This window comes from Python bivittatus, unplaced genomic scaffold (genome assembly GCF_059951505.1).
Source record: "Python bivittatus isolate LINGU-HERP-01145 unplaced genomic scaffold, Pbiv_v1 ctg000440_np1212, whole genome shotgun sequence".
Classification (NCBI taxonomy): Eukaryota; Metazoa; Chordata; class Lepidosauria; order Squamata; family Pythonidae; genus Python; species Python bivittatus.
Window position 1 is genome coordinate 6,943,198 of NW_028277063.1, and position 10,509 is coordinate 6,953,706.

Below are 10,509 nucleotides of genomic sequence, written 5' to 3' on the forward strand. Positions count from 1 at the left end.
ACTGTTGCTGAGTCATTAAGAATTTTCTCCAAGCCTGGTCAAAGGAGGTATTAACTATATAGGCTTTTCAGCATTACTGTTGCTTCTTACTCTGTTTAGAAAGGTACTCTGTGCTTTCTGTATGTTTGAAGGGGGAACGAATAGCAAGAATAAAAATACTTAAGTCCCTTCCATTTTTAAACACATGCACGCACACATTTCTCTATTCAGTCTGCTAAAGATAAAATCTAAACTTTTGAGTTAGCCTTGTTTGGGCAGTAGAAGTAGTGTCCAAACTACTTCCCTTTCAAATAGAAAAGAAAGAAGCTTTCAAGCAGGCCCTTTGCAATAGACTTCATTTGGATCTGTGGTATGTGATTTGATGTACAGAGAGGAGAAATCTCATTTTTCTTTAAAAAGTCACTGATTTTCGTGAATTGAAAACATCACATTAAAGGAGAGCAAATTCAGACTGGAAGAAGTTCTGAAACGGCTGATCGAAACAAGATTCTCTGTTCCAGCTGAGAACAAAAGAAATAAAGGAACTATAATGGCTCTGACTTTTAAAAACTACTCAAACCAATATTTTGTCTGTCCATCAGTTTAAACACAACTTCCTGCCAGTTGTATTTATCGTCCTTGCAGCTGCCTGCTGTTGGCATTTGGTTACTTGTCTACATGGTGTTCTGTGTTAAAGCCATTCTGGTTTGCCTTTTGCCCCTTTCACTTCCCTAACTGAAGTATGAGTAAATATTATAGGATTTTTCTGTGAGTTAGTGTTCTGGGTGGGCAGGAGGAGGCAGTAATTGATCCTACCCATCTTGTCAACTAATACATGTTAGAGCCTGCTCTTGCCAATAGTGTTTGTTTCGTTTTTGGTCTTGCTTTACAAAGGAAAATATACCCCTTGCCAGAGCAGTGCACAGATTGTGAACCTCCTTTTTTCACACACTTCCCCTCATGTCAAATCACAAACATGAAACTCTTGGCATGGAATTTCACATTTTATTGTTTGGGATGCCTGAGCCAAAGACATCTTAGATTCATGGAGCTAAATGTATAATACTGATATAGGAAAAATTACATTGCAACATAATCAAAAATACACATTTTTGCCTGTTGTCATTCCGTGTCCCACCCTTGTTTTCTGTGCCATTCAGTTTCTGTTACTATCTTTATGTATGTGTTAGGTGCTAGTGGAATTCAGAATGGTCTGCTTCTCAGCATGAAAAAGAATGCAACATGTCTTATCCTGAAATTATGGGCTTAGAAATGATATCACAAACAAACAGAAAACATGACGTCATGAGCATATACTAGCTATGTGACTTTTAAAAATAGGTATAAAGAATGTGTAAATATATTTGGCATTACATTATTGGATGAAGGCAAATCTTTTAATTAATTACATTTATCTAGATCTTTCCTATTTAGTAAAGTACTAAAATAACACATGGACACCTTTTGAATGGCCTGGAACTGGCAATCTTTTTGCCCTTGAGGATAGCATGAATAGTAGGTGGCAACAGATGTGGTGCGGCACTGGGAAACACTGAAGCGGTCCGGGGCTGCAATTCAGAGGGTTTCAGAGATGGCACTGGTGGGGTTGTCATGTCACAGGTTAAACTTTTCCATCCTTTTTGGGTGGATGTTTGGATAAGGATGGGAATGGAAACGGGAGATCTCTGTGAAACAAGTAATTGCTATTTATACTCTTAACCGGCTCAACCCTGAAAAAAGCCTTAAGTTTACTTTTGGCTGATTTCAGCCTGATTTGAGGGCTTTAAAGCAAACCACTCTGATTCCCACTTGTAAACCCTGAAGAGGAGGGAAAACTGACCTGAAAAACATTTGTGTGAGTGTGTGTGTGAAAGGGTGGCGGGGAAGGGTGGCAATGGGAACAGGAGGCCACTTAGAAGCTTCTTGTCCCATTTCTAACCCTTTTACATCCCTGAAATGTAGCCATTTTTTGGCTGTATTTCAGCTTGATTTTTCAAGGTGCTGGGAGAGCCATGTATAGCCCATGGACTGCCTACCCCTGATCTAAATGCGCACATGCTACTCATGCACGCTGTGTTTTTCCTCCTGGCCACCTTGTCATGCATAGATGGGGAATTTTAAGCCTCTTTCTAAATGCTGATATCATGTACCTTCATTCCAGGAGAGAAGCTCATGTTTTTGATTTTAATGAATAAGATGACATCTCATGTTGTGACAGCCCACAAGAACACAATTTCCTTGTGTGCCCCTTTTCTGTAAACAGCTGTTTGGAATACACAATATGGGGAATAGTAATTCAGACAGCAGAACCAAGGTGGATAGCCATGATGGGCACTTGGGAAAGCCCTTAAATCTACATTTCAGTTGTCTGATGAGTACTTTAATCCTTGAGAAAGATACGGATCTGGAAGTGATGCTCTAAAAGTATTCTCAGGTAAACTGATAGCAAGTGCACTTCGGTCTTCCCATTTGGCATGCAGACCTTAAGACAAGGAGAGTTGGGGTGTATAAAAATAAATCAGGGCTTCAAGATGGAGTAAAATGCACTTCCCCTTTTCATGTTATTAAAAAAAGCACAACTCTCTACTTCCCCTTTTCTGCACGTCTTTACTAGTTACTGTCAGCTCTTGAGGCTAGGAGTGTTTTAAATGAACAATTTTTCCACACAAGATTCAGAGGAACAGCAGAATAGTTCCTGTTCTCTGACACTGTTACTTGATTCATTATGCATTCATGGGGTTGGATGTAATGGTGCTGGAGATTTACTTTGTGTGTGTGTGTACGCACCTTTGATTCCTGGTGACTGCCTGAACAAGTCCCTGAAATTGGCAACATTTTGGGAAGTGGTTTGCCATTTCCTTCTTCCCAAGGCTGAGGTTAATATATTATTTCACATTTTATCCAGTGGGACCTAATGCAACTAACTTTCTTTGTATCTAACCAGCAACCTGTGGTTGAGAACACTAGAACTGATTTTGAATGACTTTTAAAAATGCCTGTGTTCATTAAGCCCTCAAGCTATTTTGTCCCATCTTTGTAAATAAATACAACATACATTTGTGCTAATATTTTATTTATTTTCATTAGATTAATGGACATGAAATATATTCAGTATTAGCAAGCCCCCCCATGTACATAGCCACTAGCTTATTCTGTCATCACCACCACCACCACCACCACCACCACCACCACCACCATCATCATCATCATCATCATCATCATCATCATCACATTTCAGCCAACCTCTTTCCTAAATGGCAAAAGTAATTTAGGTTTGGAGGGAACTATCATGAGTTTCTAAATGTAACAAGCAAGAGAAATAAAACTTAATGAATTCTGAATTTGGCTTTGCTCAACTAAATATGTTTCTAGTTTTTTTGATTCTTCAAAAAACATGAACATATTGGAATGTAGCAGAGGGGAGAATATGACTCACGGAAGGAGAATGAGGAAATAGTAAAATGAAGTACAGGCCAAATATATTTGGAATATCTTTGCCATATTGTTAGGTTTTCTTCCTTACTTTATTGTACTTAAATGCAGAAATATGTAACCTAAGTCATAAATGTGGCTTGGAGAATTTTGAGTCCAAATGCTGGAAAATGGGGATGAATATAGTAGCAATACATCAGAAGGAATCTGTACTTAAATGTTGTGCAATATAATCTGTGGGCAATCCCACAACTTACATGTTACGTTGCCTCTTCCCTTTTCCATCCTTGTTCTTGATTGTGCTGTTCCTTGTTGCCTCCGTTGCTCACAGTACACTCATCCATAAAGTAGGAAACACTACACTTGGACACAAGCGTTTAGTAGTGCTTTCTACTTTATGGATGAGTCCACTGTCCTTAAAATGTAGCTGTAATCTGTGACAGGCTTTCACTGTTGTCTTCATCCAGAATTACTTTCTGAGCTGGCCTCCTATTTAGTCTCCCCTACCCCACCCGCTGACAGCTCCCTGGCTGCTGATAAAACAGGGAGACGCTAGCAGGAGGGGAGGTTTGACAGTCTGTTTTGTGGGCTAGGAGTGAGATAGCACTTTTACTGGTATTAAAAGTACTCTTGCTGCTCAGATAGGTTCACAGCCTACATAGGCTTCGCAGCTTACATAGGGTTTCAGCTGCTTCTAACAACAGAGGGTAAAATAGCAAATAAACTAAATCTTTATGTGTTACAGCTTTACTAGATACACATGGCAAAATCGTGTAGAAAACAAGGACTACAAATTCTCTGAGGGTGGCTATTTTTTTTTTTTCTTGGTATTTTTCTCTTCCCTATATGTTTCCTTCTATCTGAATATCTCCCCACCCTGTCCCTTCCCCAGTTGTAGAAAGACTAAGTAACTTCTGTATTAGGTTATAAACATAAAAATACTTAGAAAAGGAAAAACTAGTGGTTGTCGTACCACTTTTTAGATAGCCACTGCATGTGACTCCTTTGACCAGTTCATGTGGCGAATTGTAGAGACTATATGAGTATGTGTGGCCTACCCTTCAGTAGTGTGTTCCAAGTCCAATGTAGAAAGTCAACGGTCATTTTGTATCCCAAATTCTTTTTATGCAACTCTAGCGAGAATCTCTTGCTATCTTAACTTGCTTTTCCCTGTACGCTCCTTACTTCTGGAATGTCTTTCCCAAATGTCTTTGTGTGTAGTGGGGAGAGGAGAAGATTTCCCAGTTGTTCTCATTCTCCCTTAAAATACACATTTTTGGTGAATGTGCAAAACCAAAACCTAATTATGTGAAACTAAACTAAATTCATCTTTTTCACTCCTACTTCCCCGCCCTCTTTTTTTTTTAAAGTGCTAGGCATATTGGTTATTCATATATAGATTTCACTAATAATGGCAGAATTATTTTTAAAAAATGTGGAACAGAAGATCTGACTCCTGATGTCTTCAGTGTCATTGGTCCTGGAGTAAGTGGTAAAACCTGGCTTATCCAGTGCATGTTTAACTAAAGAAACTCCTTTCCCCAAATTGGCAGCCATTGCTCCTCAGCTTGCTTAACCTCCCAGAATTATTTATGTTGTATGTTTAACTCAAGAGGCTATCCAGTGACAGAGACGTAATACTGGAGTAGAGGTAGGCAAATTGGTGCATCCCAGTTATTTTGCACATCAATTCCACCAGCCTCAAATAGCACTGGGAGTTGCAAGAGACTATGGAAATTGTAGTCCAAAACTTTGAAAGGACACAGAATTACTCTATATGACATATTACAGATAATTGTCTGTGCTGGAGGTTTTAGCAGAATGCCTTATAAATATTCAACAAATTGAATATTCAATAAATTGAAAAAGAAATACATTATCTGAATGAAAGCTGTTGAATGATGTTTCTTTGATACTTCATTTCTCAATCCTTAACTTCTCACCTTGAAATCTCTTATTTTCTTTGACGGAATTAGGTGTTTTACAGATTGTGGAGATGGAAGCATGCAGCTCAGGTTTTGGTGTAGAAAGCAAGTATCTCTGTCGAGCATTAAAAGAGGTGAACAATTAGCTTTGAAAACCAATATAATTCTAGCAGTCTGGTAACTCTACTGCATATTAACAAGTTGATTTTATGTTTTTTAAAGTCAGGGCTGAACTTTTAAAAGCACCTTAATTTAGTTTTACTTAATGAAAAATATTTTTGGAAAAATAAAGAACTAGCACACTGATCCTGTTTGAAAATTCTGCCCTTCCCACTCAGTTTAGAAAAACAGTAACACTTGTATTGTCAGAAAGGACAGTATTAGTTTGGTGTATCTTGGACTATTGCCCCAAGTTCCATTGCTAGCCATGGAAACTTACAGGTCAGCTTTCAGTCAATCACAGCCTCATAAAGTTTTGGGGGAGATAAAATCAATTTATCCAACATAAATAGATTTAGTACAGATAAGAGGTGACCTCTGAGAAAAGCAGCCACCTACACTGACCAGCTCCAGTTTCTCCTTTACTATCATCTTTAAACAATACAGTATTGGTGTGAATAGCATACTTGTTTCACAATGCCCAGTCAGACAAGCAAGGCAAAACAAACCATGTATTAGCTTTTTTAACAGGTAAATGTAACTTTATTGGGCAGCAATAGGTAAACAGGTTTAGTGTGATGTCACATGTGGCCTGCCAGGGATGAATGTTGTGTAGACCTATCTTAATTATATTTTGGGGTTGGGGAATGAGACATTTAACTAGAATAAAGAAAATTTCTTTAGAGAGTATTTTTTGTTTTAATTTCAAAAGTGATAGGCAATTTACCAGAATTAAATTTGATTAATTAGGGTAAATGTGTGGTTTTTCAATCACCATACTGTAGTAAGATATATGATGCCATTAATGTATTGCCTAGTAGCTTTACAGAGATCAAAAAATTAAAAATATATCCATTGACTCAGAGAAGATCTAGTTTTGAATTTAGGTCTGATGAGATTTTCTTGAATGTAACCTTTACAGTTATCAGCTGGACTTATTTTTAAATAATATCATAGTATATAGTAAGCAGAGCTATAGAGGAGCAGCCCAAGAATTTATGGCTGTTGTATGTGCCTAGGTTATCAGTAAACTTTTTTGAAATGCAGTGCAAAGAACCTTTTGGCTTGTTCTTAGGTGAAATCCAAGTCTCCAATCACTTGGAATTAAGCCCCAATAAATGCAATGGAACTTACTTTTGAATAAGTCTGATTGCCCTATTAAATATTTTCCAAAATGATTCAAAGGGTGTTACAAAGTGGTTAGTTCACGGATATGTTATTAATGTGATTTTAAAACAGTGGAGATAAATTGAGGAAATTTCTTCTTTCCCCTAATTGTTCTATTAAATTAAATTTTTGTCAAAATATTGACATTTAAAGAATATTATTATAGCTAATTTATCTAGAGGTCCCATACCTGTCTCTTTGCTTTTTTTCGCTGTCTTAAAGCAGCAGTTTCCCACTTTTCTGTTATAAGATCATTGCATTGTGATTGAAAGCTTTAGGGTGCTACTACAGAAGCACCATACTATATATGACCACTGAACCTCAACTAAATTAATTTTTTTTAATACCAAAATTTTTGAGAACACAAAATCTCATAGATTATTTGGTACTTCTGCCTAAAATCTTATGAGTTTTGGGAGGGAAAGCCAGAATTTTAAACAAGAATACTAAAAATCTTGGAGACTTGTATTCTCTTCGAGTTTCGGCCATTTTAAGAAAGATATTTATTTCGGCACCCATGCTAGAGGCCACCCGCAGTACTCTTGCAAACCATTAGTGGCCTCTGAACCACATGTTGAGAATTATTGAACTAGATCCTTTGTGCATTAACTCAGACAATTTCTCCATTACCTTCAATGATTTTTGAAAAATGCCCTCAATCTTGCCTTTTCAAGTACTATTGTTAAGTATGGATCAGCATGACTCTGAGCCGCTCAGTCACCCGTTGGGGGAGATGGGCGGCATACAAATTTAATAATAAACAAAATAAATAAATAAATCAGGCACTACAGCAGGTCCCTTTCCCCACAAAATAGTTTCATGTACTCTTGAATCTGAAAGGATCACTTACGCTGCCTCCTATCTTGGACAGTTACACTTCACTGTGATTCCAAAAATGGAGGAAAAAAAAAGTTATGCATATCTTACCGGCTAGTCTTGGTCCAGAGGCAGGATTCATGAAGGAAGTATGATTGTATCCTGAGACAAAAGGGAGTTTTCAGATCAAAGTTCTGTGCAAAGGTGCAGGGATTTCCTTACACCCAAACAGCATAGGTTTCTATACAGAAAGAAAGTGCCCTAGAACAAGTGAAAAATGGAACTGAAGGTAAAGAATTCCTTTAAAATACTATTAACACTTTTTGGGGGGTTGGTTTGAAAAGGATTTTGATTTTCTTTCCCAACACTAGAGGGCACATGCATTAAATTTCCAAGATCCCTTACACAGTGCCTGAAGAAGTGTGCACCCACTGGCGCCTCCGCCATATTTCCTCTTGTTTAAGTCACGGTATGACTTATGTAACTTCCCCATTTTTGCTTCCTGTCCTAAATATGCTTAGAGTAGGATAATATGAGGAATAGGGATTTAATAGACTTAAGGACAATGACCCCATTCTCTATTCCACCTGTCTCTTGTAAAAATATGGACCTTAAAGCACTCCTCTCTCTATTTTCCCTTTAGACAATTTTTCCCCAGTTCTTGCCCAGAATATTTGACTGACACGCTGGTATGCGAGGCTCTCAAGAAGCCCGTAGATCCACTCTCCTCCATTAGACAAATGTTTCTTCTACGCTCATCGCTGGTGCTAGAAGCTGGAGCAACTAGCCATGTAGCCCCACCCTACCACTTAACAGCCCATAGCAATTGTGTAAAGCTACCTGTTGGTTGTTCGCAATCTTTCCGGACCATGGGGGAGACCAGCTGCCAGATGAAGTAGAGAGATGGAGGCAGTGGTGCTTGGCCCATTTATAGAAGATGCCTCGTCACATCTGCCCGCCTAGTTTCTCCTCCCATTTGAGAAGCTAATCACATGACTCTTGCTATCTCTCCCTTCCCTCCCAGGCCCAAACCACAGGAAATGTCAAGAGGCCTCTCCTCTCTTAAGTAGAGCAGGAAATTATATCTACTCACCCCAATGTCTCAGGGTTTTGCCTACCCTCCCCCCATATATCAAGGAGCTGTGGTTAAATCTATTTGTGGGGTAGCTCTCAGCTATGTTAAGCTGTAGCAAGGAGGACAGGGCAAACGATTCTTGGCAGGGCTTTGCCACCTGCAGCCATTGAACATGATGTGGTCCTGAAGCTACAGCAGCTCTAAGTACAGTTAGACTTAGCAAAGGCTGTTGAAATATGTGGTAGTCAAATAGTCCCACTCAGCCATGTTGTATTCAAATGTAGGATGGTGCAAACATGCTCTTAGGGCACGTGGAATGAAGCCTTTTCTGCAGTGGAAGACATTGTACTAGACTCTTTTTCAAGAGAAGGTTGCGTGGTCCCTTCTGTATTCCAACAATTCGTTCTCTATTCCCACCTTTGATAAATCAGTAGTTCGTGTTTTGGAAAACCTCTGCATGTTAATGATGAAATCTGACCAGCTGTTACTGGCTTTACAAATCTGTTCCTTGTCAGCTTGATTACATATTTTATCTTGTTTGTTTTGCAGTTGGGGCATCTTTTTGGCATTGTGTTTATCCTCATTTAGTAATTTACCTTGCATAGACATATGTCCGTGAGTAAGCATCTGACATATACATCTGAATCTGGGTATGGACAGACTAAATGAGCAAAATCTAGCTCCATATTTCTCTGGAAGCATCTCTCTCAGTGTGTGACCACCACACTGGATGGTCATTCCAAAGCTGGTCCTGAATTAGGACTGGTGATATTTTGATTTTAGTTCCAGGGTATAATGATATACTTAGGCCTTGGCCTTGGATTGAGATAAGAGTACCTTGTGGTATTGCAGATTTTTTGGGGCTACAATTCAATTGATATAGGAAAACTGCCGGATGCTTTTGTAATTGGGCAATCTTATATGCTATTCTCTATCTTCCTATCTTTCCCATTCCACCTGCCTGGAACTAGTGATAACTTTTGGTGGTATTTCTAGGTCCCTTCTTCACAGCTTCTCTTGCAATGTCTATATCATTCCTGATGGATTTTGTGTTCTGCTTTATGTTTTCTCTGAGGACTTTGGGGCATGTTTGAAATTTTGAGGACATGCTACTGGCAGTTTCACAAAATGGCTCCCATGGAGAATGCAGCAAGTCATTAAATCCATATTTACTTGAAGGTAAACTGCCAAGCTTGTTCCCATCAGATCTTCTAGGTCTCTACTGCTTGAGCTTGATTATTTTCTAGGCAACTGGACACACTCCCAAGCAAAGTCTGGCTTTTTATTTTCTAAGAATATCTGTGGGAATCTTGAGGAACCCAGGAGCATTCTTGGAAATAAAGATAATGCCCAAAGCTGGTGCTTTGCTTTACAGCATGCTAGTTTCTAATGCATTTATTTTTAATGAAAATAATAGAAATCAAATAAAATGAAACCTGCTAGACACTGGTGGGCTCCTAGGAATATGTCACTGAGCATGTTGGCACCCCTGGGTGCCATAATGGGGATCCAGGAGTAATCAGTATTGACTAGGCACACCACTAATCCTTGTTAAAGTGTTTTTCTGTATAGACTCTGTTGAATTTAGGCTGCCGTTAACACTATGACAATTTTGAGTATCTTGTTTACCAGTGCTAATTGAAAGAATCTGAAGGTATCTAGGTAGAAAGTGTAGAGAACAAGCTAAGGAATGATTTAACAGGACTTTCATATTTTTAACCTTGAAAATTAAAATGTAAATAGGAGTCAGGAGTTAGATTGCAAAGAATGACATTTCCCAGCTTCTAAGAAAAGCTAGCTGTAATTCATCATGGAGCCATAACATTAATATATACTGTGTGTACAGTTCATGTGTATTACAGGTAGTCCCCGGTATAAGAACACCCAATTTACAGATGACCCATGGTTAAGAACGGAGCCTATTGTAGCAAAATTTGTGTTAAATACACAATGGTT

General features: G+C 38.6%; 1 long non-coding RNA gene across 3 annotated transcripts; it reads right to left on the reverse strand.

Moving 5' to 3' along the window:
• Window positions 1–69: 69 nt before the first annotated feature.
• LOC112540173 (uncharacterized) lies at window positions 70–8,369 on the reverse strand. Of its 3 annotated transcripts, XR_003084241.2 has the most exons (5): window positions 8,319–8,369; window positions 7,590–7,739; window positions 5,355–5,451; window positions 2,380–2,461; window positions 545–1,030 (listed from the first exon to the last, which is right to left on the reverse strand). It is a non-coding gene; the product is annotated as an uncharacterized LOC112540173 (long non-coding RNA). The 3 variants fall into 3 exon arrangements; XR_003084239.2 differs by lacking the exons at window positions 545–1,030; window positions 2,380–2,461 and adding an exon at window positions 70–500; XR_003084240.2 differs by having other exon boundaries at window positions 542–2,461.
• Window positions 8,370–10,509: the final 2,140 nt, after the last annotated feature.